Here is a 24,720-nt window from a genome sequence, read left to right on the forward strand (position 1 = left end):
GCGGGAACCAAACCTGGGACTCTCTGGTCCGTGGGCCAACACTGTTGAGCCAAACTGGCCATGGATACATTATTGTTTTTAATAAAAATTATCCCTATACTAATGTTTCAGCCCACATAACAAGTACCATTTTTTCAGAATTCAGACTTCACTTGGAACACCTCCGTTAAATGTCTTCTGGGACTTGTCAAGTATTCTTCCTTTACATCATCTGATTAACTAAGTGAAATAATGAAAACTTGCTTCTTTATCTTAATCTAGCCATTCAGTGCATCAGATCTATGTCCTATTAAATCCCTACCATGACTAGAACTAAAGAAACATACACCAATTCCTTTGTATTAGAAAACATTCAGATCATGACCACGACGATTTTCAAAGAACACCAGATGTTTATATAACTTACAAATAGAGATGTTTCCTTCACCCAAGTAGTTCCAGAGCCAAATATGATTAGTGTATTATTCCAAACCTTTCTTGGTATTTCTTTCTTCAATATCATACTGACCAAAATGAGTTGCATGGAAGATTGAATAGTGTAGTGGAAACAGTATGTGCTTCTAATCTTGATATATCAGAGTTTGAATCCTGGCTCTGTCCTTTACTAGCTAAGTAGCTTTTTGCAATTATTTCAATTCCCCTTAGTCTTAATTTTCATAGTATATAAAAGGGGATTTATAACATTTCACAGGTTTGTTGCAAAAATAAACATACTGTATACATATATAATACTTTGTATAACATATATACATATTTAAATTTATGATCATCTTAGTACTCTAAGTAAATTAAAATAAACTCTTCCCCCGTTAAGTTTGTAAGCTTTCCTAACAAAAGATTTCGATCTCTCTCCTACACACACAACTGTATCCCTGGTGCCCAGTACCATGCCTACCACATGTGAATGTTGAATAAATGAATTAATACTCAATGTGGTAAGGAGAAGTTATTCATTCTATTAACTCATGTAGTTAAAGACTTGACAGCTGATAATCAAGAATTAATGCCACAATTTAAAAGTTCTGATGCTGATTATATCAACATTACTTATCTAAAATTCAAATGCATCTTCATCACTTGAGTACTATAAAGCCGGATGGTAAAATCTTAATCAAAAGGAATGCTCAGGGATTGGGAGGTTCTCATTACTACGGTTAATCAGAAAATTTTCCTTATTTTTTACATTTGTTAATTTTACAGAATAATATCTTAATTCATTTCTCTAGCTTATTAAGTAGATGACTAGGGATCTTACAGAACTTCAGAGCCAGAGCCATGATCTTTAAAAGGAGGTTAATAGCAGTACGTTAATGATGGGTAAAAAGATTAAATTAGCCCTGGCCACTTTGGATCAGCTGTTGGAGTGACAGCAGGTGGACTAGAGTCACCAGTTCCATTCAAGGGCACTTACTTAGGTTGCAGTTTGGTCCCAGCCCTGGTAGGGGTCCTGTGGGAGGCAACCAATCCAATCTATATGTCTCTCTCAGACTGATGTCTGTGTGTGTGTGTGTGTGTCTCTCTCTCAGTTCCACTCTGTCTGAAGATAAATGGAAAAATATCCTTGGGTGAGGATTTAAAAAAAAAAGATTAAATTAGATCAAGTATATATAACAATCTGCATCACATCTGGCATATAGCAGACGCTCAATATATATTAACTGCTATTATTATAATTTTTAATTTCCCTTTTTAATTTATAGAATTGTTGATGTACAATGTGAGGAGATTAGTCTGAATTGGCATATCCTGATTTAAGGATATACCCTACTTTCCTCATTAAACCTTTCATTGCTGTTTGTACCTTTTTCTAAAAGTTGAAGGAGACCAGGAAAAAAATCTGATTAAAGGTATTCAGTCACAGATGCTTGACTATAATCATGCTTGCCTTTTACTTAGTCCCAGATGATATTTCAGGAATTTAGGTATTTTGTTCCTCATACTAATATAAACATTTTTTGTTAAGCACTGAATAAGATTGAGATTTCAAGTACTTTCTGTGTATCCACCCCACATATGATACAGATAAGGGAAAATCTTGATAATTCAGTACACCATCTCAGGCTTTGTTTCTTATAGAAAAATATATCAAGGAGAAAGAGACATGCCACTCAGTAATCTGATTCACTGTATACAAATCCACATTTTGTATTGTTGAGGACCCAATATAGTCTCCAAAACTTTGTAGTTGGAGAACAAGGGCTAGAGAAATAGCAAAATCTTTTTTTTAATTTTTTTATCCTCACCTGAGGACATTTTTCCATTTTTTGTTCAGATAGAGCGGGAGGGAGAGAGAGGAAGAGAGAGAGAGAGAAACATCGATGTGAAGGGACACATCGAGTGGCTGCCACTGGCACGACCAACCAGGGCCGGGGACAAACTGCAACCGAGGTATGTGCCCTTAGCGGGAACCGAACCCGGGTCTCTGTGTACCGCAGGCTGACACTCCAACTGTGAGCCAAACCGGCCAGGGCAGCAAAATCTTTTGATACCAGTGATTCCTAGCTACTTTTATTGTATAGTTTCATTCCTCCCTTAGGACAGCAGAAATAAACCAAGACATCAAGAAATCAATTTTTGTCATGTATATGTGATCAATGTTGAATGCTATTTTAAGTAAAACCGAACAATTAAAAACATTTAAATTTAAAAAAGAAAGCCACCACTTTAATTTTAAGAATTCTTGTTGCTAAATTTTCAATTATGACTTAAATGTAAAATATTGTCAATTATGATATTGCACTTCTCACCCAAAATTCAGAATTGATCTTTAAATCTCTCATGGAAGGTATTTCTATCATTTTCTACCATACATGATGAACCTGAAAATAGATTAGGAAGAAACTTCTGAGGTTATCTAGTTTATTCTTTTTTGCAAGACGGGAATCATGTATGAATTCCTGACAGGCCTAAAACCAGGGGGCACTTCTTAGCCTAGGGAGCATTCTTTGCAATGCTCTTGGGAATTCAGTTTGCTTTCCTTACTTAAAAAAAAAAAAACTACCACCTACTCTATTTTGAAGGTTCATTTCATCTTCTGAAAACTACCTAGCATGAACTTTGTTTAACTGTTAATTTATTTACAATCCCTAAAATGAGCACATGGATGTCTAACTTTTTAAGGGTTCTACTGATAATCTCTGCAAGAAAAATAAATGAGGGAGTCACAAATAATTAACAGAGCAGTTATAAGTTTTCTAAAGTCTTATATATTTCTCATAGTCCTTGCTTTTATTCCTGAAGATAAAGTTAATAACACTTTGAGCCTTGATCACCCATTTCTCCTCATATCCTGTGCCTTCATTGCCAAAGCCTACAAAATGTAGTTTGTCTAAAGGGAAGCAGAAATTGATATGATGAAGGAAAATAGATAATAAACATTAGGGTTATAGATTTCTGCTATTTCTTTATCTTATTACGTTCACAATTAAACAAGCTTACATGGTAATGTAATTTAATCTGAAACTAGGTTGACAAATTATTATTTCATGCCATGTCAAAATACAGATTATCTGACTTTATAAAATACCTGAGGCCACTTTAGAAAATACAGCACGCATATTGAAGAAGGGTGGGGCTGGGGATTTGGAAAATGACATTTCTCATCCAATGGAACCAGGGAATTTAAAATCTCAGGATGAAATGTGGTTCTCAGTGAACACTCCAATCTGCAGGTCACGGAGTTCACATGCAATGATATCTGCCATACAGATGCAAATGATTCCCAGGCTTTGAGGAAAGCACTGAAGAATTGTCATCATTCTTGTGAAAGAAGATATCTTTGTGCTCAGCTGCTGCAATAGTTACTGTCAAAATTCACTTTACAGAACTTTCCAGTATCAGGTTAAGTTAGGATTAACTTTCATGAGGCAATCTAACACTTTTAATGACTGCCCCAGGTAATAGTACGGAAATGTACTATTTCTTATTTGCATCTGTGGCTCAAAGACTTTTAAAAATTTAGCAAAAAACGCACGCAATTATATTCTGGATTAGTTCCCTTTAAAATAATATGATTAGGTCCTGAGAAATCAGGTGAATTCAGTTCAAGGCAGAAATATCCAGACAGATATTTATGTTGAAAAAATATAATAAAATTTTTGTCAAAATTGTGCATAAAACACATTTCTGTAACCTGAGTCCTATTTTCCAATTGACTTCCATTTAAAATAATATAGGGGACTCCATGGTAAGAGGAAGAAGAAGGTCTCCAAATTAGTTTTAATTCACAATATTTGAGCAATAAGGGGTTAGGATAATTGCCAGCTGCTTAATGTGCTGCCAGGAGCTTTTGTAAGATGTATCCATCTCTAGAAGCCCCTCCTCCTTTCTCAGTCTAAGCCTAAAAACCTCTGACTCCATATTTCAGCTCTCACTACCCAGTGGCTCCACCTGTTACTTCTGAGGGAACATTTATAATGTCTAAAAGAGTTGGACTGCAATATCACTTTCCAGCCACAGATGTAAACGACCAAAACAAATAAACATTTCTCAGTTCCAGGTCTTAGCTGATATCAAACAAATGAAACCTACATTGTCAATTTTGTGAGTTCAATATTCTATATAACTGGTTTAGCAGCAGCAAAGGTAATTGTAAAAGATCAATGGGTAAGTGAAGGTGAAGGGAAGTGATGAGAAAGAAAAGGGCCAAAGTCCTCTTCTACTAAGGGGCTTGACTGAACTGTGGTGAACATAAGACCTTCAGGGCAAAATTTATGCTTAGTAGCCTTTTTCAAGGTGTGATCAAGGGCTGATATTCATTGACATTGATCTTTCAGCAAATTTAGTGACTCCCCAAACTACTTGGTCCTGCATCCACGTCCTTCATAACAAAGCTCCACACGTTCCAAGCCATATTTCCTACTATACCCCAGCTTGAATTCTATGCCAACATTTCCTTTTTTTAAATTAATTAAGTTAGGTTACAGATGTTTCTTTTTCCCCCACCGACACCCTCCTCCTGATCCCGCCCCCGCCACACCCCTCAGCACCATTGTCTATGTCCATTGGTTATGCATACACGCATAAAAATTCCTTGGTTTATCTCTTCTATCCCCCTTGCTCCCCACTGCTGAGGTTTGTCAGTCTGTAGCCTACTACTATGTCTCTGGGTCTATTTTGTTCATTAGCTTATTTTGTTCATTATAGTCCACAAATAAGGGAGATCATGTGGTATTTGTCTTTCTCTGATTGGCTTATTTCGATTAGCATAATACTTTCCAGGTCCCTCCATGTCATGTCAAAGGACAAAAGATCTTCCTTTCTTACAGCTGCATACTATTCCACTGTATATAAGTACCATTGCTTTGTTATCCACACAACTACTGATGGACACTTGGGCTGTTTCCAGATCTTAGCTATTGTAAATAGTGCTGCTATGAACATAGGGTTGGGAAAATTGGACAGCTACATGCAAAAAAATGAAAGTACACCATCAACTTACACCATACACAAGAATAAACTTAAAATGGATAAAAGACTTAAATGTGACTTGTGAAGCCATAAAAATCTTAGAAGAATATGTGGACAAAAAAATTTCATAGAATACATATATTCTATCTGACTGGTGTTTCAGGCTTCTTAGGATATACTCCTAGAGGTGGGATCAATGGGTCAAATGGCAGTTCAGTTTGTAATTTTTTGAGGAAACACCATATTGTTTTCCATAGTGGCTGCACCAGTCTGCATTCCCACCAGCAGTGTTCTAGAGTCCCGTTTTCTCCACACCCTCACCAGCACTTGTTGTTTGATGATTTGTTGATGGCAGCCATTCTGGCAGGTGTGAGGTGATGTCTCAGAGTCGGTTCACTATGCATCTCTCTGATTAGTGACGCTGAAAATGTTTTCATATGTCTCTTGGCCATTTGTATGTTCTGTTTGGAGAGGTGTCTAGGGTCACTGCCCATTTTTTAATTGAATTCTTTGTCTTCCTTTTGTTGAGTTATATGAGTGCTCTATATATTTTGGAAATTAACCTCTTATCTAATGTATCATTGGCAGTTATGCTCTCCCATACAGTGGGTTCCCTTTCCATTTCGATGGTTGTTTCTTTTGCAGTGCAGAAGCTTTCAGTTGAAGGTAGTCCTATGTGTTCATTTTCTCCTTTGATTCTCTTCCCTTAGGCATTGTATAAGTGAAAATTCTGCTGTGAGGGATGTCTGAAATTTTTTTGTCCACATATTCTTCTAAGATTTTTATGGCTTCACAAGTCACATTTAAGTCTTTTATCCATTTTAAGTTTATTCTTGTGTATGGTGTAAGGTGATGGTGTACTTTCATTTATTTGCATGTAGCTGTCCAATTTTCCCAACACCATTTATAAAAGAGGCTGTCCTTACTATATTGTATGCTATTGCTACCTTTCTCAAATATTAGTTAAGCACAATGTCTTCGGTCAATATCTGGGTTCTCTGCTCTGTTCCATTGATCTATATGCCTGTTCTTGTGCCAGGACCAGGCTGCTTTGATTACAGTAGCTTTGTAGTATAACCCAATAGCCAGTATTGTGATCCTTCCTACTTTGTCCTTTCTCAAGATCGATGTAGCTATTTTGGGTCGTTTTTGGTTCCATATAAATTTTTTGAGTATTTGTTCTAGTTTTATGAAATATGTCAATGGTATTTTAATGGGGATTGCACTGAATCTATAGATTGCTTTGGATAGTATGCACATTTTAATGATATTAATGCTTTCAACCCAAGAACAAGGTATGTGCTTCCACTATTTTATATCTTCCTCTATATCTTTTTTCAATGTCGTGTAGTTTTCTGAGAACAAGTCCTGTACTTCTTGGTTAAGTTTATTCCTAGGTATATTATTTTTTTTTGCCTCAATGGGATTGTTTTTATAGTTTCTCTTTCTGTGTGTTCATTATTGATGTATAAGAATGCCATCGATTGCCCTGGCCAGTTTTGTTCAGCGGTTAGAGCGTTGGACTGTGGTCCAGAGAGACCTGGGTTCAGTTTCCGCTAAGGGCATGTACCTCGATTGCAGTTTGTCCCTGGCCCTGGTTGGGTCGTGCGGTTGGCAAACACTCGATGTGTCCCTTTCACATGTATGTTTCTCTCTCTCTCTCCCACTCTATCTGAACAAAAAACAAAAAAAAGTCCTCAGCTGAGGATAAAGTAAATAAATAAATAAAGAATGCCATCAATTTCATAATCTTAATTTTGTATCCAGCTACTTTGCAAAATTCATTTATGAGCTCTAGCAGATTTTTGATGGTCTTTAGAGTTTTCTATGTACAATATCATGTCATCTGCTAATAATGACAGTTTCACTTCCTCCTTTTTGATTTGGATCCCTTTTATTTTTCCTTTTTGTCTAATTGCTGTGGCCGAGACTTCCAGTACTGTATTAAATAAGAGTGGCAAAAGTGGGTATTCCTGTTTTGTTCCTGTTCTTAAAGAAAATGCTTTTAGTTTTTTCCCATTAAGTATGATGTTGGCTGTATGTTTTTCATATATGGCCCTTATTATGTTGAGATAAATATCTCTTTTAACACATTACTGAGCATTTTTATAAGAAATGGGTGCTGGATTTCGGCAAATGTTCTTTCAGTGTCTACTGATATAATCATACGGTTTTTATCTTTTATTTTGTTTATGTGGTGTATCACATTTATTGATTTGCGAATAGTGTACCAGACCTGCATCCTTGAAATAAATCCCACTTGGTCATGGTGAATAATTCTTTTAATGTATTGCTGTATCCAATTTGCTAATATTTGTTAAGGATTTTGGCATCTGTGTTCATCAGGGATATTGGCTTGTAGTGTCTTTATCTGGTCTTGAATTAGAATTATGCTGGCCTCATAAAATGAGTTTGAAAGACTTCCTTCTTTTTGGATTTTTTGGAATTGTTTTAGGAGAATGGGTATTAGATCTGCTTTGAATGTTCAGTAAAACTCCCCCGTGAAGCTGTCTGGACCTGGGCTTTTGTTCACTGGGAGTTTCTTGATTACATCTTCAATGTCCTTACTTGTTATTGGTCTGTTCGAGTTTTCAATCTCTTCCCAGTTCAGGTTTGGGAGGCTGTGTGTTTCTAGAAATCGGTCCATTTTGCCTAGATTGTCCAATCTGTTGGCGTATAATTGTTCAAAGTATTTTTAAAACAATCCTTTGTATTTCTGTGGTGTCAGTTATTACGTCTCCTCGTTTGTTTCTGATTTTCTTTATTTGGGTCCTCTCTTTTTGTTTCATGGTGAGTCTGGCTAAGAGTTCATCAATCTTGTTTATCTTTTAAAAGAACCACCTTTTTGTTTCATTACTCTTTTGAATTGTTTTTTGTTTTGTTTTTTAGTTTCTATGTCTTTCATTTTTGCTCTGACCTTTACTATTTCTTTCCTTATACTTGCTCCTGGTTTTCTTTTTGTTTACTTTATAATTCTTTCAGTTGTAGGATTAGAAAGTCAATTAGAAATTTTTCTTTTTTCTTGAGGTAGGCCTGTGATGGTAGCAACTTCCCTCTCAGGACTGCTTTCGCTGCATCCTACAGATTTTGTGTTGTTGTGTGTTCATTTTCATTGGTTGTCAGGAAGTTTTTAATTTCTTCCTTGGTAATCCATTCATTGTTTAATAGCATGTTATTTAGCCACCTTGTGTTTGAATGTTTTTTGCATGTTTTTGTTCTAATTGATTTCTACTTCCATGCCATTGTGATCTGAGAAGATGCTTGACATAATTTCAATCTTCTTGAACTTGTAGTGACTTAGTATGTGTCCTAACATGTGGTCTCTTTGAGAATGTCACATGTGCACTTGAGAAGAATGTGAATTATGCAGTTTTGAGGTATAATTCTTTGTAGAGATCTACTAAATCCATTTGATCTAGAGAATCATCTAGAGTCTGTTTCCTTGTTAATTTTTTAATTAATTAGTTAATTAATTATTGTTACAGATATTTCTACTTTTTCCCCCACTGATACCCCCCTACCCTCCTCCCCACCCTGTCCTCAGCTTTGTTGCTCATGTCCATTGTTCATTCATACATGCATATAAGTTCTGTGAGGGGGTCGGAAGGAAAGATAAATCCTTGTTAATTTTTTGTCTAGAGGATCTATCCAGTGATGTCAGCAGGGTGTTTCAGTCCCCTGCTATGATTGAATTGCTGTCAATTTCTCCTTTGAAGTCCTCCAGAAGATTTTTAATATATTTTGGTGCTCCTATATTGGGTGCATATATGTTTACCAAGGTTATATCTTCCTGTTGGATAGATCTTTTCAATATTATGTAGTGGCCTTCTTTGTTTCTCGTTATGGCCTTCATTTTGAAATCTATTTTATCAGATATGAGTATTGCTACCCCAGCTTTTTTTTCCTTTCCATTTGCTTGGAAGATATTTTTCTGTCCCTTCACTTTCAACCTATGTGAGTCTTTTGTTGTGAGGTGGGTCTCTTGTAAACAACATATATAGGAGTCATGCTTTCTTATCCAATCAGCTCCTCTGTGTCTTTTTATTGGAACATTCCAATCATTCACATTTAAAGTGACAATTGATATGTACCTATTTATTGCCATTTTTGTTTAGTGTGGTTATATTTTTCTTCCTATTTCTTCTGCTAATTAGAGCAGTACTTTTAACATTTCTTGCAGTGCTGGTTTGGTGCTAATGTATTCCCTTAGCCTTTTTTTTTTTTTTTTTTTTTTTCTGTCTGGGAAGCTCTTTATTTGACCTTCTATTTTGAATGATAGTCTTGCTGGGTAGAGTAGTCATGGTGTCAGAGCCCCTTTTTTTTTTTTTTTTTTTTTCATGACCTTGATTACTTCTTGCTATTCCCTTGTGGCATGTAGTGCTTCTGTGGAGAATTCCACTGATAGCCTTCTGAGGGTTCATTTGTAGGTAACCTGTTGCTTATCTCTTGCTGCCTTTAGGATTCTCTGTTTGTCTTTAATTTTTGTCCGTTTAATTACTATGTATCTTGGTGTGGGCCTCTTTGGGTTCGTTTTACTTGGGGCTCCCTGTGCTTCTTGTACACCTTTTCCCCTTCAGCAAGCTAGGAACGTCTTTTGTTACTATTTCTTCAAATATGTTCTCTAACCCTTACTCATTTCCTTCTTCTGGCATCCCTATGATGCAGATGTTTTTACATTTAATGTTGTCCCACTGTTCTCTTAGGTTGTCTTCCTGTTTTTAAATTTTTTTTCTTTTTGGTTTTCTGATTGCGTGATTTTTTTTTTTTTTCTATCCTGTCTTCTAATTCACTGATATGGTCCTTGGCTTCGTCTACTGTACTGGTTATTACTTCCAATGTGTTCTTTATGTCTCCTATGTCATTCATTTGCAATTGGTTGTTTTTCAATGTTTCTATAACTCATATTATTGAGCTTCCTCATGATTATTACTCTGAGCTCTCCCTCTGCTATCTTATTTAATTCCATGTCATTTATTTATTCTCCTCCAGAAATATCTAGTTCTTTCATTTGGGATTTTTGTTTGTTTGTTTGTTTCACCATTTTGTCTGTCTCAGTCAGTTCTGGAGTCTGCCAAATTTTCCCTATGGTTGTTGGTGTTTCACTGGTTGTGGCTCCCTTTACTGGGTTTAGATGAGTGTGTAAGGACCCATATTAAACACCACTGTCAAGTCTTACTTTCCTGGGTAGATTTACAAGCCAAGGAAAGGTTTGTTATACTCTAGGTTTTTGCCTAGAAGCTATTAGTTTCAGTTACTTGATAAACCTCGATTTGTACTCTCAGCTAAATAAACAATCCCTCAGGTGTAAAAGGATTTCCAGTGGGTGGGACACTTGCTTGCTATCAGACTCAATGTTAATGAGCCTCAATTTGCATTTCTCTGGCCTGGCCTAGTGGTGTTGAATTCCTGTGGGAGGGGCTGTTGCTTCTCACCTGGGCTCTGGGAAGGGGCTCTTTGAGTAAATGGCTACTGTCCTGTGAAGAAGTGATTCAGCCCAAAACTACAAGTGTCCTCCTGTCCAGCTGTTCTGAGCCAGGGGCCCCAAACTCTCTCCACACAGTTCCAGTCTAGTCCGCCCTCCCTCTGCTAGAGCCCAAGGTGAGTGGCTTTATCTGATTTGGTGCTTTTTAAAACCCCCACTTTCTCAGCGGGAAGCACACTTGGCTAATACAGCTCTCCACTGCTGTCCGTGGACTCCCAGCCCACCCTCACATGCCTCCACAGTTCCTACCAGGTTCAATTTGGCATCCTGTTTCTGTCCCTGGTTGTATGGCTTTTCTCCAGCTATTTTTCAGTTGTTTTTTCCCAATGATTTGTCTTTATTTTAGTTGTAATTCCAGTTGCAATTGTAGTCTGTGTAGCTTCCATTCACTCCATCAGCATTTTTCACCCTCCCTATGCCAACACTGCTTGAACTTTAATGGGCGCACATGCTCCATGGGATCTTGTTAAAATGCAGATTTTAATTCAGCAAGTCTGGGTTTGAGTTCTGCTTGTCTAAGAAGTTCTTAGATGATGCTTATTCTGGTGGGAATCACCCTCTGAGTAGAAAAGGCTGACACTAGCAAAATGGGACTACCTAGAATTCATGGAATCATTACAGTACTTTCCTACCTCCACACCTTTGGTTCACACTGCTCATCCACCTTCTTCTTGATTTCCAACCTTCAAAATGCTATCCTTTCTTTAGGGTTTATCTCAGATGCTATTTCTTTCATTATACCTTTCTTTATCCATCTCCACCCATTCTAATACACGCATATCAATGGGGCAGGACCACCAGGCAACTACCATTCACTGGCTATTAAGAATGTGCCCTATTTACATGCATTATCCCATTATTTTATTTTCTTGTTATAATTCCCATTTTGCAACAAGAAAAGAGAAACTTATAGAGTTTAAATAAAATTCCCAAGGTCACACAACTAATAAGCAGTAGAACAAGGAACTTGGGCTTTTTGAAGTTCTAAAACACTATTCTGGCCCTTCTCATGCCTTAATCTTTACTTTACTTATGTACTTTAGAGCATGCCTTCTGCTATAGTTCTTTGAATATTTGTTTTATCCTTGCTTCCCACTACCATTAAGATGTACATTCCTTGAGGACAGACATCCTAGTCACTTTAAAAAATCGCTCTTCCTTTAAGATGCCTAGCATTTTGTCTTGTACAATATAATAAGCATTCCAGAAATGTGTATGAAACAACTCAGCTACAACTTTGGGTGCACTAACTGTGTTTCCCACCTTAGACGCCAATCAACCTGCTTCTGGTTTTATTATAAAGGGAAGAAGGAAGTATGATTTTGGGGTTCATTCAGTATTCCTTGTATATACTCTATCCTAGGATTCCTAAATACTGTGTAGGATGTACTGGTAGACTATCATACAATCTACCTCTAAACTCGACTCTACATAACTTCATTCTCCCTATTTAAGAGGCAAAAAAAGTCCTTCCACTGACTAAGATACTTACAGGAGAAAACACTATGAAGTAAACCTCATATATGGATCTTCTCTTAATAGTTCTAGGGACACAAGTTTCAGATTCCTGCTTTACAAATTACAGTCAAGAAAAGTCAATCCGTAGAGATGTACTGTATAAAACAGTTGACTTATCCACATATAGCCATTTAAATCTAAGTATAAATAAATTAAAATTAAAACTTCAATTCCCCAGTTATACTAGCCACATTTCAAGTGTTCAATAGTCACATGTTGCCAGTAGCTGCTGTATTAGACAGTGCAGAATAGAATATATATTTCCATTATCATGGAAAATTTGACTAGACAGTGCTTTTCTAGAATCAAACCCACATCTTACTAGGTGTGCCACCATTTACAAGGAGTGTAAAACAAGTCACTTGACCTCTCTGAGACAGTTTCTGTACTGTAAATGGGAATGATAACATCCCCCTCTTAGGGAAGTGAGGAAAATTAAATAAGAGACTGTATGTTTAGGATCCAGCACATATTAGACACTAAATAAGTGTTAGTTCCCTTTTTCTAACCCAACCAGGGATTTATGTGAATTTGCAGCCTAAATGGAATAAGAAAATTAGAGTAGTGTGGCTTCTTAGGCCCCCAGACTACATCCTATTTGCAGCTTGGAAGACGTTAGCTTTGCATTAACTTTGTAACTTTTACCAATAATACATTCATCATTGTAAAACATTAATAAATAATGCTGGGAGTAGAGAGTGATTTCTCTCTGCTTATACTATTTTTTAGGAGAGGAGACTATTTTTATCACCACTTTAAGGTTTTCAACACGAAAGAACCACATTTTCCTCTTACAGCTGAAATGCCTTCCCCCAAAGCTTTAATCACTGCTCAGTTTCAGCTGGGTGCTTTACAAGTAGACCACTACTAAGAGTGACACTAGAGCTGGAATAGAGAAGGACCATTTCTCTCTAAATCCATATTTTCCTATGCTCAGACTGTTCTCTGTGTTTTTCCTGTGGGACTGATGTGTCCCAGGCCTGGCAAAGGTGAGTTATTTGAGGAAAGTCTGAACTAAATCTGTTAAGGTGTTTGAGTTCCATGAGCAGAAAAGCAAAATACATATTTCCAACTTCAAGAAGAAGAATGCTTCACACTCTTCTCCCCTGCACAATTTAAGGCTTTGCAAACAAAGCAAAATCACATCTATAAATTGAAACAAAGTTCAACAAAATGTTCATTTGCTAGAACAGTTAAAAGTGACAGATGGGCCCTGGCCGGTTTGGCTCAGCGGTAGAGCGTCGACCTGCGGGCCAGAGAGACCCAGGTTTGGTTCCCGCGAAGGGCATGTACTTCGGTTGCATTTTGTCCCCAGCCCTGGTTGGGTCGTGCGGGTGGCAGCCACTCGATGTGTCCCTTTCACATCGATGTTTCTCTCTCTCTCTCTCTCTCTCTCTCTCTCTCACTCTCTCTCTCTTAAAAAAAAAGTGACAGATGGTAGACAGGTGGTGTATCATTTTCCTTAGGATAAGGATAAAGTTTGGCAGTCTTTAGAGGAACTGAGAAGAGAAAGCCTTATTTTCCTATAGTTTAGCTCCTGGGAACAGTTATAGCCACTACTCTTCTCTCCATATCTTTGGGGGTGGGGGATCAGAAAGATGATTATTCATCAGTGCCTACTTTGTGCTGGCTCTAGGCCATGCTACAATTCCTCTGGGCCAATTTTCAACTTACGTGACAGGAATATGGTCGGTTATTAACACACTGACCATTAGGTTATCTGTTTAATACATGTATGAGAATGTGCCCAGAGGTATTGCATTATGGGTGTCTGTCTAAATAAAATAAATAATTGCAGATTTCAGAGCCTGAAAACAGAGAGTTGTTCAGGTATTAAAATTGAAGTCTACCTTGTCAGATCTGTAATGATTCAAGCTGATTGATTTCATAAAGCTAAGGTAATTATCAAAAGCAAGCACAGTTCTCCCTGCAGAAACCACTCTGCTGATTTTCAAAAGTAGGTAGTCAGCTGGATCTGGTCAGGATCTTAGGCTGAGCCACCTATTTCAGTAAGAACAGTTACTATGCACAGAGTACAGCAATTTACTGTGGTAACAGATTCTTAAGATAACAGTAAATAAACGGTAAACAAAGTTCAGCAAAATAATTTCACATGCTGTGAGGGAAAATTGAAGTAGCAGTCAGATAAATCTGTATTTCAGTGCAGGACACTTTGAAGGGGATAGTGGGAGTTGGAACCCTTTTTGTTTTTGGAGAGCTAATATTCTAAATTAATGCTAGGATATATGTATCCTTTAAGACTGATGCACTGTACTGCATGAATAACATTTGTATCTTTGCTTTTCCCCAAATGTACACAATGCTTTTACCACATTTCCTTCATTCATTCAGTCTTCATTAACTATTTATCCAATCACTGTGCTACAATTTAATTACATTCTAATTAACCAATGACTTTGTAATTTAGCATTCCCTAATGACAGAACTGCATATATACAGTAAATCTTCATTTACATGTACAAAAATTTTATCCGCCCTCCTTCCACCTACTCCATTAATTTTGCTATACTGTATTATTAATGTCCTGTTATTAATGTTTTCTTCATCCCTAATCTTAGGTCCCCATTTGGAGTAGTTTTTCAAGAATATATGATAAATCTCTGCTGTTGCCTCTGAAATTAAACACACAGGAGAAAACAGAGATTCCTGTAATATGCCAATATATTGTTGTAGATCCATACCTCCCCTATATCAATTCCACTACAGGAGTATCAATACAGGGTATTGACAAGTGATTAACTTCTTTAGGGAGGTCCCTGGGCTAAAGTCAAAGCTACTACTAAGGAGAAAGTTAGACTACTTCAGAAGAGAACGTGACTGTAAAGAAAAGCCTGCAAAAAAAAATAAATAAATAACCTGTGTTTAAAACAAGTCTTACTATTGTTTTGTACAAAAGAATACATAGGATATTAATTTTGCTCCAGGCTGGAGTCTAATTTAGGTATTCAATACGTTTTGGAATAAAGTAATCAATGAAATAATATTGATAGACTGTCTCTCTCCTTAATTCATCCAATTCATTCGAATAATTCTGGTGTGGCTGGTGTGGCTCAGTGGCTGAGTGTCGACCTATGCACCAAGAGGTCCCTGGTTCGATTCCCGGTCAAGGCACATGCCCAGGTTGTGGGCCCAATCCCCAGTGGGGGGGCATGCAGGAGGTGGCAAATCGATGTTCTCTCTCATCAATGTTTCTATCTCTCCCTCTCCTTTCCTCTCTCTCTAAAACCAATAAAAGAAAAAAATTTTAAAAATTTAACAACAACAACAAAACAATTCTTGTTTTGTGCCTGGCAGTATGCTAGGCCCTTGGATGTCAAGACTTAATAAGACACAGCTTATTTAAAAAAAAAAATCAAGAGAAAGCAGGGCAGATAAATACACAGAAAATCTATCCCAAATATAGCATCAGCTTTATCTCTTACCACTTCCCCCAAATATACTTTACTTTATTCATACCAAACTTCTCAAATTCCTCTAATATGCTATGCCTTTTCATGTCTCTGTGCTTTAATTTTTTAAAGTTTTATTGTGATATTAAGACTTAACATGAGATCTACCCACTTAACAAATTTTTAAGTGTATGATGCAATATATATATATATATATATATATATATTTTTTTTTTTATCCTCACCCGAGGATATTTTTCCATTTTTTGTACAGATAGAGTGGGAGGGAGAGAGAGGAAGGGAGAGAGAGATAGAAACATCGACGTGAAGGGACACATCGAGTGGCTGCCACCCACATGACCAACCAGGGCCGGGGACAAACTGCAACCGAAGTACGTGCCCTTAGCGGGAACCGAACCCGGGTCTCTCGGGACCGCAGGCCGACGCTCTAACCGCTGAGCCAAACTGGCCAGGGCGTATGATGCAATATTGTTAACTGTAGTCATGATGTTGTACAGCAGATATCTAGAATTTACTCATCATGAATAAGTTAAATTTTATGCCCACTGATTAGCAATTTTCCATTTTTCCCACCCCTCAGTCACTGGTAACCACCATTCTACTCTCTGATTATATGAGTTTGACTATTTTAGACACCTCATATAAGTGGAATCTTCAGGGTTCATCCATGTCCTTGCATATTCCAGGATTTCCTTCTTTTTCTATGGCTGAGTAATACCATTGTATGTATATACCATGTTATTTTTATCCATTCATCTGTTGGACATTCAGGTTGTTTCCACATCTTATCTATTGTGAATAGTGCTGCAATGAACACTAGGGTGCTAATAACTTTTTGAGATCCTGATTTAAATTATTTTGGATAAACACCCAGAAGTAGCATTGTTGGATCATATGGTAATTCTACTTCTAATTTTTTTTTCTTATCCTCACCCGAGGACATTTTTCCATTTTTGTTCAGGCAGAGTAGGAGGGAGAGAGAGGAAGAGAGAGAGAGCAAGAGAAACATCGATGTGAAAGAGACACATTGAGTGGCTGACCCCCACACAACCCCAAGCAGGGCTGGAGACAAACTACAATCGAGGTACGTGTTCTTAGAGGGACCCTAACCCCGGTCTCTCTGGACCACAGGCCAACGCTCTAATTGCTGAGCCAAACCAGCCAGGGATCTACTTCTAATTTTTTGAGGAATCTGATATGTTTTCCATAGCATAGCAGCTGTATCATTCTGCATTCTCACCAACAATGTACAAGGGTTCCAATTACTCTACATCTTCACCAACACTTATCTATTTTTTCCAGTGTGATAATATCTCACTGTACTTTTGATTTGCATTTCCCTGATGATTATAGATATTAAGCCTCTATTCAAATAAATGTTGGCCATTTGAAGAAATGTCTATTAAAATCTTTAGCCCATTTTTCAAAGGATCTGAATAGACACTTCTCCAAAGAAAATGTGCAGATGGCAAATAAACATATGAAAAGATGCTCAACATCACTAATCATGAGAGAAAGGTAAATTGAAACCACAATGAGATATCGCCTCATACCTTTCAGATTGGCAACCATGAATAAGTAAACAAACAAGTGTTGGTAAAGATGTGAAGAAAAGAGAATCCTCATGCACAGTTGGTGAGAATGCAGACTGTTACAGCTACTATAGAACAGAGTATGGAGATTTCTCAAAAAATTAAAAATGAAACTGCTTTGCCCGGCTGGTGTGGCACAGTGGATGGGGCACCCCATAGACTGAGAGGTTCCAGTTCAATTCCTGGTCAGGGCACATGTCAGGGTTGTGGGCTTGATTCCCAGTACAGGGCATGCAGGAGGCAGACAATCGATGTTCCTCTCTCACGTGGATGTTTCCTTCTCTCTCTCTAAAAAAATCAATGAAAACATATTTAAAAAAACTGAAACTGACTATGTCCCAGCAATTCCATTTCTGGAAGAAATTTCCGAAGAAATTCTAAACAATAATTCAAAAGAATATGTGCATTCTTATATTCATTGCAGCATCATTCACAATAGCAAAATTTTGGAGGCAACCCAAGTGCATATCAATGGATAAGTACATAAAAAGCTGTGATACATTTACATAATGGAATACTACTCACACATAAAAAAAAAAAAAATGAAATCTTCCCATTTGCAACATCATGGATGGACCTAAAGGGTATTATGCTAGAAGAAATAAGTCAGACAGAGAAAGACAAATACCATTTTAATTTCACTTATATGTGGAATGTAAAGAACAATATAAATGAACAAACAAAACAGAAACAGACTAATAGATATAGAGAAGAAACTGATGGTTGCCCGAGTGGAGGAGGTTTCGGAGACTGGGTGAAAAAGGTGAAGGGATTGAGAAGTACAGATTGGTGGATACAAAATAGTCATTGGAGATTTACAGTATGACATAGGGAATATAGTCAATACACGGTAATAACTATATGTGTTACCGAGTGGAGAGTGGGAACATCAAGGGGAACACCGTAAAGTATATAATCATCTAACCCTTATGCTGTACACCTGAAACTAACACAAAATAACACTGAATGTAAACGATAATTGAAAAAAAATTTTAATCATTAGCTTATTTTAAATTAGGTTATTAGGATCTTCTTTTTTCTATTGAGTTGTAAGAGTTCTTCATATTTTTTTGGAAATTAACCCTGTGTTCTGTCCCATTCAGTAGGTGGCCTTTTCTTTTCTTTTTTTCATCAGAAGTGTGAGTTTATTAATTAATTTTTGTTACAGATGTTTCTGCTTTTCCCCCCACTGATTCCCGCTCCCCCTCCCTCCCAGCTCTGTCCTCAGTTTGTTGTCCATGTCCACTGTTCATGCATACATGCATATAAGTTCTGTGGTTTATCTATCCCCCACCATACCCTCTTGTGGGGACTGTCAGTCTGAACCCCACTTCCATGACTCTGGGACTACCCCATTCCTCATACTGTTATGTTCATTTTATTCCACAAATAAGTGGGATCGTATGATACTTGTCTTTCTCTGTTTGGCTTGTTTCACTTAGGATAATAATTTCCAGGTCCCTCCATGATGTCTCGAAAGATAAGAGATCTTTCTTTCTTACAGCTGCGTAGTACTCCATTGTGTATATGTACCACAGCTTTTTTATCCATTCGTCTACTGATGGACACTTGGACTGTTTCCATATCTTAGCTCATATAAATAGTGCTGCTATAAACATGGGGGTACATATATTCTTTCTGATTGGTGTTTCAGGCTTCTTAGGGTATATTCCTAGAAGTGGGGTCACTGGGTCAAATGGAAGTTCAATTTTTAATTTTTCGAGGTAACACCATATTGTTTTCCATAGAGGCTGCACCAGTCTGCATTCCCACCAGCAGTGTACTAGAGTCCCCTTTTCTCCACACCCTCGCCAACATTTGTTGTTTGATGATTTGTTGATGGCGGCCAATCTGACAGGAGTGAGGTGATACCTCATTGTTGTTTTAATTTGCATCTCTCTGATGATTAGTGACAATGACCATTTCTTCATATGACTCTTAGACATTTGTATGTCCTGTTTGGAGAGGTGTCTATTTAGTTCCTCTGCTGATTTTTTAATTGGGTTCTTTGTCTTCCTTTTGTGGAGTTGTATGAGCAGTATATATATATATTGGAAATTAACCCCTTATCTGATATATCATTGGCAATTATGCTCTCCCATACAATGGGTAGCCTTTCCGTTTTGATGATTGTATCTTTCGCTGTGAAGAAGCTTGTGAGTTTGATGTAGTCCCATGTGTTCATTTTCTCCTTTGGTTCTATTGCCTTAGGTGATGTACCAGTGAAAATTCTGCTGTGTATGATGTCTGAAATTATGTTGCCTACAGTTTCTTCTAGGATTTTATGGATTCATGAGTCACATTTAAGTCTTTTATCCATTTAGAGTTTATTTTTGTGTAGGGTGTAAGTTGATGATCTAGTTTCATTTTTCTGCATGTAGCTGTCCAATTTTCCCACCACCACTTATTGAAGAGGCTGTCCTTACTCCACAGTATGCTCTTGCCACCTTTGTCAAATTTTAATTGAGCACATTGTCTTGGGTCCATTTCTGGGTTCTCTGTTCTGTTCCACTGGTCTATATGCCTGTTCTTCTGCCAGTACCAGGCGGTTTTGATTACGATGGCTTGGTAGTATACCTGAAATCTGGTAATGTGATTCCTCCAACTTTGTTCTTCCTTTTCACGATTGCTGTGGCTATTCGAGGTCTTTTTTGGTTCCATATGAACTTTTGAAGTATTTGTTCTAGTTCTGTGAAGTATGCCGTTGGTATTTTGATGGGGATTGCATTGAATCTATAGATTGCTTTGGGTAATATGGACATTTTAGTAATGTTAATTCTCCCAATCCATGAATAGGGTATGTGCTTCCACTTTTGTATATCTTCCTCTATTTCTTTCTTCAATGACCTGTAGTTTTCTGCGAATAGGTCCTTTATTTCTTTGGTTATGTTTTTCCTAGGTATCTTAATTTTTTGGCCGCAATGGTAAATAGGATTGTTTTCTTAGTTTCTCTTTCTGTGAGTTCATCCTTGGTGTATAAGAATGCCATCGATTTCTTGACGTTAATTTTGTATCCTGCTACTTTGCAAAATTCAGTTATTAAGTCTAGTAAATTTTTGATGGAGTCTTTGGGGTTTTCCATGTATTGTATCATGCCGTCTGCAAATAATGACAGTTTCACTTCCTCCTTTCCAATTTGGATCCCTTTTATTTTTTCTTCCTGTCTGATTGCTATGGCTAAGACTTCCAGTACTATGTTAAATAAGAGTGGTGAAAGTGGGCATGTTGCCTTGTTCCTGTTCTTAAGGGAAATGCTTTTAGTTTTTGCCCATTGAGTATGATGTTGGCTGTATGTCTTTCATATATGGCCTTTATTATGTCTAGATATGATCCCTCTATTCCCACATTGCTGAGCATTTTTATCAGAAATGGCTGCTGGATTTTGTCGAAGGCTTTTCCGGCATCTATTGATATCATCATGTGGTTTTTATTCTTCATTGTATTTATGTGGTGTATCACATTTATTGATTTGCGAATATTGTACTAGCCTTGCATCCCTGGGATGAATCCCACTTGGTCATGGTGGATAATTTTTTTGGTGCATTGCTGGAGCGAACTTGCTATTATTTGGTTCAGGATTTTGGTGTCGTCTATGCTCATCAGAAATATTGGCCTCTAGTTTTCTTTCTTTTAGTGTCTTTTTCTGGTTTTGGAAGTAGAATTGCGCTGGCTTCATAAAACGAGTTTGGAAGTCTTCCTTCTTGAATTTTTTGAAATAGTTTGAGGAGAATGGGTGTTAGTTCTTCTTTGAATGTTCCGTAAAACTCCCCTGTGAAGTCATCCGGGCTTGGGCTTTTGTTTGCGGGGAGAGTCTTGATTACATCTTCAATTTCTTCTGTTGATATTGGTCTGTTCAAGTTTTCTATCTCTTCCTGATCCAGTTTTGGGAGACCATGTGTTTCTAGAAATTTGTCCATTTCACTTAGATTGTCGAACTTGTTGCCATATAATTGTTCATCATAGTTGTTAACGATCTTCTGTATTTCTGTGGTGTCCGTTGTTACTTCTCTTTCATTTCTGATTTTGTGTATTTGGGTTCTCACTCTTTGTTTCTTGGTGAGTTTAGTTAAGTGTCCATTAAACTTGTTTATCTTTTCAAAGAACAAGCTCTTTGTTTCATTGATCCGTTGAACTGTTTTTTTTGTCTCTATGTCATTTATTTCTGCTCTGATCTTTACTATTTCCTTCCTTCTACTTGTTCTTGGGTTTTCTTTTTGTTTGCTCTCTAGTTCTTTAAGTTGTGAGGTTAGACAGTCTATTAGAGATTTTTCTTGTTTTTTGAGGTAGGCCTGTAGTGCTATGAACTTCCCTCTCAGAACTGCTTTCACTGCATCCCATAGATTTTGTGTTGTTGTGTCTGCATTTTCACTGGTTTCCATGAAGTTTTTGATGTCTTCCTTGATCTCCTCGGTGACCCATTCTTTGTTTAATAATATGCTATTTAGCTTCCATGTGTTCAAATATCTTTCTATGATCTTCTTGCAATTGATTTCTAGTTCATGCCATTGTGATCCAAGAAGATGCTTGATATGATTTCAGTTCTTGAACTTGTAGAGACTTAGTTTGTGCCCTGACATGTGGTCTATCTTTGACAATGTCCCATGTGCACTTGAGAAGAATGTGAATTCTGTAGTTTTGGGGTGTAATTCTCTGTAGATAGCTATTAAATCCATTTGGTCCAGTGCTTCATTTAGAGTCTCTGTTTCCTTGCTAATTTTTTGTCTAGAGGATCTATCTAGTAATGTCAGCGGGGTGTTGAAGTCTCCTGATATGATTGTATTCCTATCTATTTGTCCTTTGAAGTCCTCCAGAAGATTTTTAATATATTTTGGTGCACTTATATTGGGTGCATATATGTTTATCAAGGTTATACCTTTCTGTTGAGGAGACCCCATGAATAATACGCAGTGTCCTTCTTTATCTCTAGTTATGGCCTTCATTTTGAAGTCTATTTTATCAGATATGACTATTGCTACCCCAGCTTTTTTTTTTCCTTTCCGATTCCTTGGAAGATTTTTTTCCATCCCTTCACTTCAATCAATGTGAGTCTTTTGTTGTGAGGTGGGTCTCTTGTAAACAACATATAGATGAGTCATGCTTTCTTATCCAATCAGCTACTCTCTGTCTTTTTATGGGAGCATTCAGTCCATTTACATTTAAGGTGATTATTGATATGTACTTATTTATTGCCATTTTTGTTTAGTGTGGTTCTATTTTTCTTCCTATTTCTTCTACTAATTACAGCATTTCTTTTAACATTTCTTGCAGTGCTGGTTTGGTGCTAATGTATGCCCTTAGCCTTTTTTTTTTCCTCTGGGGAACTCTTTACTTCACCTTCCATTTTGAATGATAGCCTTGCTGGGTAGAGTCATCTTGGATTCAGATCCTTGTTTTTCATGACCTTGATTACTTCATGACATTCCCTTCTGGCCTGTAGTGTTTCTTGTTAGAAGTCAGCTGAGTGCCTTACGAAATTTCTTTTGTAGGTAACCTGTTGCTTATCTCTTGCTGCTTTTAGGATTCTCTCTTTGTCCTTAATTTTTGGCATTTTGATTACTATGTGTCTTGTTGTGGGCCTGTTTGGGTTCTTCTTACTTGGGGCTCTCAGTGCTTCTTGAACTTGAATATCTTCTTCCTTCACCAAATTAGGGAAGTTTTCTGTCACTATTTCTTTGAATATATTCTCTAACCCTTGCTCATTTTCTTCTTCTTCGGGGATTCCTATGATGCGAATATTATTACGTTTCCAGTTGTCCCACAGTTCTCTTAATCTGTCTTCTTGTTTTTTAATTGTTTTTTCCTTTTCGTTTTCCGATTGGTTGATTTTTTCTACCCTGTCTTCTAATTCACTGATCTGGTCCTCAGCTTCCTCTACTCTGCTTTTTAGACCTTCCAATGTGTTTTTCATTTCTGATATGTCATTTTTAATTTCCAACTCGTTGATTTTCAACGTTTCTATGTCTTTACTCATGGTGCTCATGTCCTTACACATGGTGTTGAGCTTCCTCAAGATCATGGCTCTGAATTCTAGTTCTGTTAACTTGCTTAACTGCACGTCATTTATCTCATCTTCCATAGAGGTCTCTTGTTCTTTCATTTGGCTTTTGTTTCTGTTTTTCACAATTTTGGCTATCACAGTGGGCTTTGGAGTCTGCCAAATTTTCCCTGTGGGTGTTGGTGTTCTGCTGTTTGTGGCTCCCTCTCCTGGGTTTGGATGAGGCAGGGAGGGCTCACTTTAACCACCACTGTCAAGCCTTACCTTTCCTCTAGCTTTTTTTTTTGCCTGGAGGCTATTAGTAGAGGTCACCTGAAGAACCTTGGTATCTGAGTTGCCTGAAAAACTCCCTCAGGTGCTCAGTGTAAGAGGATTTCCTAAGGGTGGGGCAGCTGCTGGTTGTTAATGGGCCTCAAGTAGCATTTCAATGGCCACCAGGTGGGTTTGAATCTCTGAGGGAGGGGCTGCCGCCTCTCCCCAGGGCCCTGGAAGGAGTAAGATGACCACAGTCCTGGGTGGTTGCACTCAGCAAAAGCTCTGAGCACCCTCCAAATCCCGAGTGTCCCCATAGAGTTCTAGTCCAGTCTGCCTTCCCTCTGCCAGAGCCCAAGGTGAGTGGTTGCTGCCAATTTAGCCTGTATCCAGACTCTGCGTCATGGAGCCACCTGGGATGGTGCTGCTCCCAGCTAAGTGCGGCCCAGTCTGCGGAACCATCCCAGGGCGTAGCACTCAGCCTAGTTCGCAAGACTTCCCACCAGCAGTGTATTAGAGTCTCTTTTTCTCCAAACCCTTGCCAACAGTTGTTGTTTGATGATTTGTTGATGGCGGCCATTCTGACAGGTGTGAGGTGATTTGTTGATGGCGGCCATTCTGACAGGTGTGAGGTGATACATCATTGTTGTTTTACTTTGCATCTCTCTGATGATTAGTGATGTTGAGCATTTCTTAATATGTCTTTTAGCCATTTGTATGTCTTGTTTGGAGAGGTATCTATTTTGTTCCTCTGCCCATTTTTTAATTGGGGTCTTTGTCTTCCTTTTGTTGAATTGTGTGAGCACTCTATATACAGTGGAAATTAACCCCTTATCTGATATATCATTGACAATTATGCTCTACCATACAGTGGGTTGCCTTTCCATTTTGATGATTGTTTCTTTTGCTGCACAGAACCTTTTGAGGTTGATGTAGTCCCATGTGTTCATTTTCTCCTTTTTTTCTGTTGTATCAGTGAAATGTATTAGTGAAAATTCTGCTGCATATGATGTCTGAAATTTTGTTGCCTACATTTTCTTC

At 37.6% G+C, this 24,720-nt stretch overlaps 1 protein-coding gene across 4 annotated transcripts in view; it reads right to left on the bottom strand.

The window, feature by feature from the left end:
• The window catches only part of ENOX2 (ecto-NOX disulfide-thiol exchanger 2), a 271,300-nt gene that overhangs the window by 241,833 nt on the left and 4,747 nt on the right, over positions 1-24,720 (bottom strand). For 2 of the 4 annotated variants that reach the window (XM_036271450.1, XM_036271455.1), the window contains exon 1: positions 2,748-2,819. The exons of 1 other annotated variant lie outside the window; for it this stretch is intronic. The gene's annotated coding sequence lies outside the window, so the exon portion shown is untranslated. Of the gene's footprint in view, positions 1-127; positions 220-2,747; positions 2,820-24,720 lie in introns of those variants that run through there. One more of the 4 variants, XM_036271453.1, reaches the window with a different exon arrangement.

The sequence above is a fragment of the Molossus molossus genome, unplaced genomic scaffold (assembly GCF_014108415.1).
Source record: "Molossus molossus isolate mMolMol1 unplaced genomic scaffold, mMolMol1.p scaffold_m16_p_2, whole genome shotgun sequence".
Lineage (NCBI taxonomy): Eukaryota > Metazoa > Chordata > Mammalia > Chiroptera > Molossidae > Molossus > Molossus molossus.